At 40.2% G+C, this 5,173-nt stretch overlaps 1 long non-coding RNA gene across 1 annotated transcript; it reads left to right on the plus strand.

The window, feature by feature from the left end:
• Nucleotides 1–2,698: 2,698 nt before the first annotated feature.
• LOC310727197 lies at nt 2,699–3,466 on the plus strand. The gene is made up of 2 exons (XR_014533964.1): nt 2,699–3,206; nt 3,420–3,466. It is a non-coding gene; the product is annotated as an uncharacterized lncRNA (long non-coding RNA).
• Nucleotides 3,467–5,173: the final 1,707 nt, after the last annotated feature.

Consider the following 5,173-nt stretch of genomic DNA (forward strand, 5'->3'; position numbering starts at 1 on the left):
TCACGGGCCCTGACCTCAACAACTCTCTTGTGGGTGTCCTACTACGTTTTCGGAAAGAGAGAATTGCAATCCTAACGGACATCAAGCAGATGTTCCACTGTTTCTTGGTGCGTGAAGACCATCGCAACTTCCTGCGTTTTCTTTGGCACAAGGACAATGACATGAACGAAGAAATTGTCAAGTATAGGATGAAGGTTCACGTTTTTGGCAACGGGCCATCTCCTGCGGTGGCCATTTATGGGCTACGACGAGCCATCAGAGAAGGCTCAAGAGAACATGGAGTAGACACTGTCAAGTTTGTGGAAAGACATTTCTATGTTGACGATGGTTTGGTATCTGTACCTTCTGAAGCTGAGGCGATAGATTTGCTTCGATGTACACAGGCCTCGCTTGCAGAATCAAACCTCCACCTGCATAAGTTTGCGTCAAACTCTCAGATTGTCATGGAGGCGCTTCCACCCGAAGATTGTGCTCCAGTAATCAAAGACTTGGATCTGAGTGGAGAAACTTCACCTATGCAACAAAGTTTAGGTCTCTTGTGAGAGATATCGGCGGACACATTCACTTACTCCGCATCGACTAGTAACAAACCATTCACCCGCCGTGGAGTCCTCTCCACTGTTAACAGTGTTTTCGATCCTCTGGGTCTACTGGCACCTGTCACGATCCAGGGAAGATCTCTTCTCAGAGAACTCACCTCTGAACCTTCAGCCTGGGACACACCCCTCCCAGAGGACAAACTAAGCAAATGGGAAACCTGGAGAGATTCCCTTCAAGACCTCAAACAGCTTCATGTTCAGCGTACGTACACAACGACCTCACTCACTAAAGTAGTACACACAGAATTATGCATGTTCTCAGATGCATCTACCAAGGCCATAAGTGCTGTGGCATATCTAAAAACACTTCAGAAAGATGGTCAAGTTGAAGTAGGTTTTGTTATGGGCAAGGCAAAGCTAGCACCCCTGTCTGAACCCACCATCCCAAGGCTTGAGTTATGTGCTGCTGTCTTAGCAGTAGAGATGGCAGATCTCATCCAGGAAGAACTAGATCTAAAGTTTAATGACATAAGTTTCTTTACAGACAGCAAAGTAGTGCTTGGATACATTTATAACGAGTCCAAAACGATTCTATGTGTATGTCCACAATAGAGTTCTACGTATCCGTCAATCTTCAAGACCGGAGCAGTGGCACTATGTGTGTACAGAACAAAACCCTGCAGATCACGCTTGAAGATCAGTGGTAGCCCCGTCTGGCTCAGACTTCTTGGTTCACGAGTCCCTCGTTCCTATGTCAGCCACCCGCAGAAAAAACACAAACAATTGAGATGTTTGAGCTTGTTGAACCTGACCAGGACACAGAAATCAGACCACAAGTACAAACATGTACTACTTACCTGGAAGAACCAAAAAATCACCTCTAACCGATTCCAACGGTTTTTCACCTTCACCTCACTAGTAAGAGGAGTAGCATTTCTGGTTCACATGGCAAAGTCCTTCAAACACACAAACCAAAATAGCAGTTGCAAAGGTTGGCACAAATGTGACTTACCTTGTACCCAAGATGAAAGGGACCAAGCAAAAAATGTGATCCTTAAAGCAACACAAAAGGCTGCGTTTGCAAAAGAACTGTCGGCTCTTCAAGCTAACCAAGTAGTATTTAAAAGTAGCCGCTTGCTAAAACTCAGCCCGATCATGGAGAATGGTCTCATTTGTGTTGGAGGACGACTAAACTACTCTAAATTGCAACTGAAAGAATGAACCCAATAATTCTATCTAAAGATAGTCACATATCCCTACTGCTCACTCGTCATTACCATGAGCAAGTGAAACATCAAGGCCGTCACTTGACGGAGGGAGCAATCAGGGCAGCTGGACTGTGGATATTGGGAGGCAAGGTGCTGATCAATTCAGTACTTCACAAATGCATTACTTGTTGCAAGCTGCGTGGGAAACTGGAGGAACAACGTATGGCGGACTTGCCTCCTGAACGTCTCAAGATCTGCCCCCCCTTTACATATGTGGGGCTTGATGTTTTTGGACCCTGGTCTGTAACGACCAGACGCACTACAGGAGGACAAGCGGAGAGCAAACGGTGGGCCATCATGTTCTGCTGTATGAGTTCAAGGTCTGTGCATGTGGAGGTAATAGAATCTATGGACACATCAAGCTGCATAAATGCTCTCAGGCGGTTCTTCGCCCTCAGAGGCCCTGCGAAACAGCTTCGTTCCGATTGCGGCACTAATTTTATCGGAGCATGCAAGGAGCTTGAAATGGACAGAATGGTGCAGAAGTACCTTGGTGAGCAAGGATGCAGCTGGGAATTCAACCCACCACACAGTTCTCACATGGGAGGTTCGTGGGAGCGCATCATTGGCATTGCCAGAAGAATCTTGGATTCAATGTTTCTGCAGCTGAACTCTCGCTTAACTCACGAAGTCCTTTGTACACTAATGGCAGAAGTTACTGCTATCATTAATGCACGACCATTCTTGCCTGTGTCTGCAGACCCAGAAACAGCCTTTCATACTTTCACCATCAATGCTCATCACACAGAAGACCGGAGTCCCACCTCCTCCCGGGAATTTTTCAGACAAGGATTTGTACACAAAGCAATGGAGACAAGTACAGGCTCTTGCCACCCAGTTCTGGACTTGCTGGAGACGTGAATACCTACCTTGCTTGCAACAGAGGCAGAAATGGACAGTACCACGCAGAAACCTTCAAGTTGGAGATTTAGTTCTGCTTAGAGACAAGCAAATTTCCCACAACTGCTGGCCCATGGCCAGAATCTCTGCCACATTCCCAGGAAAGGATGGATATGTAAGAAAGGTTGAGGTGACAACAGTTGACCAAGGAAATGCAAAGAACTTTTTAAGGCCAATCGGAGAGGTCGTTCTACTTCTTCCTAAAGACTGATCTAGACGCTAAAGTTTAGTGTTCTTGAATCCATAGTGACCCCTAAGAGGTCAGGCGGGGAGTGTGTTGTCCTTTAAGGGGAGTTAACCTTTAAGTATTCAGTTTGCATGTCATTTAATATTCTCAGGTTTAATTTGTTAAATATCATTGGATGATGTCACTTCCTGTTTGGTCACTTCCTGTTTGATCAAGACCTGCTAATTTTCCGGTTTAGCATGTAAAACAAGAAGAAAGTTTGCTCTCGTTAAATATTATTGCTTCAGCTTTAAACCTCAGAGATGCAATGCCGTGAGTTGATTTTTCTCTCTTTAGATAGGAAATGTGATGTTTGATCAGTTGTTGTAAACTGTTGTTTGCTACGTGTGTACAAGCAATGCTAGTAGCTCATGTGATTGTTACAAGTGAATTGATGTTAGTTATTTATAATGGTGTGTTTATCAAGACATAGGCTCTGAATGTTTTAGTACTTTATTCAATATTTTATGTAATGTTTTATTACAGTTTTCACCACATGTTAATGAGGAGGTCACAGTAAATGGTCAACCTTACTACGACTCTGTCTTCATTGGCTACTTGGTTTATCTTGGTGTTTAGTCAGAGTTCCAACACACTGTACGAGAACACTACAGTGCTGATAGGCTATGCTGTGCAATACAACCAAACACCTTGTTCCAGAACTGCTTTGTTCAGATGCAAATTTGCAAACCTATGATGTGCTGCCATGTTTTTTTTTAATAGAGAAGAGGTTTTCTCCTGCAACCTTTTCAAACAGACCATACTTGTACAGTCTTTTTCTAATTGTTCTGTTATAAACTTTAACATTTAACATGCTAACTAGAGTCTAGAGTCTGGGACTAGTGTCTGGGATAACTCCTTTTTTGCAAGTTCTCTGAGCATTGTCTTGGAGTGGAATTTTTTCCACTTGTTGAATAATCCTTTTCACTGTAGAATGAAGAAGTTTAAATAGTTTGAAAATTTAAAAATAACCCTTTCCCACATTTGGCAGTAGCAATTGCTTCTCTAAGGTTATTGCTGATGGCTTTCCTCTTTTGCATTGTGTTAACACACACCTGAATTATCCAGACTAGCAAACTGCTATTACTTTGGCTTTTATAAAGGTGGTCACACTTGATATTTATATATATAATTTCATTTTACAAAATTAAAAAATTTTAAAAATAAAATGTAATACAATTAATTATTGTTTTAATTTTAAACGTTTTGGTTTAGAAATAATTTCATACATTAGTATAATTATATATTATATTTTTTTATATTATATTATATTATATTATATTATATTATATTATATATACTTTGTGTGTATACTTTGTGTGACCAAAGTGTCCCCTGACCATCACACAATTTGGATTAATCTGAAATCTTTATAAATTAATCTGCTTTAAAAAAATATATAAATGCTACAAAGATTAAACCAAGTGTTATTAAGATATCAAAATGATAATAAAACCAGAATAAATCCTGCATTCTGTATATTTTTTAGCATATAAATGTTTTCTTTTCATAGAGCTTTACTGCAAAAAGAGCATTACAATGCTTAGAGAAGAGAGAGAGAAAGCAATAATTTATGCATGAATTATTTATAAGATTTCTATGTTTCATGAGGACAAAAAGAATTAAATTTTTTCCTTTAATTTTATTTTACTGAGAAAAACCCTTAATACTTAAGATTGTTTACAAATGTGATCAATGGTAGCTAAGTGGTTAAGACACTGACATTTGAGTCAGAAGATCTTTAGTTCAAATCCCAGCTCCACCAAACTGCCACTCCCTGAGCAAGTTTCTTAATCACTTAGTTACTCTGTTGTTTAAAATGATCATTGTAAGCCAGTCTGGATAACTGCCAAATGCTGTAAATGTAATGATACTACTTAACACATTTTCAAGGTAAAGCCTAGTGTTTCTGTTTCATTCATATTTCTACTGTTCAGGAGGTCATGAGTAAAAAAGGATTACAGTGAAAGACAAAATACTATTTGCCTGATTTGTTAGACATGATAATACACCACATAGCCTGAATATTTCTCTTCTTGGGCTTTCAGCTAGTGGAAGCTCTCTCAGAAAAGGTGTTCAAGGTTATACATTATACCTACCTTTCTTGGTTGTGTTGAAGAGACAAAAATCTTGAGCTCATGGCATCCATTTAAACAAAATGCTCTTATATGAGGGTTTTATGATAATGACACAGCCCCCTTAAACATGCCCTCATTAACTTTTTACTTTCAGCAGAACAG

The sequence above is a fragment of the Silurus aristotelis genome (genome assembly GCF_946808225.1).
Source record: "Silurus aristotelis genome assembly, chromosome: 6".
NCBI lineage: Eukaryota > Metazoa > Chordata > Actinopteri > Siluriformes > Siluridae > Silurus > Silurus aristotelis.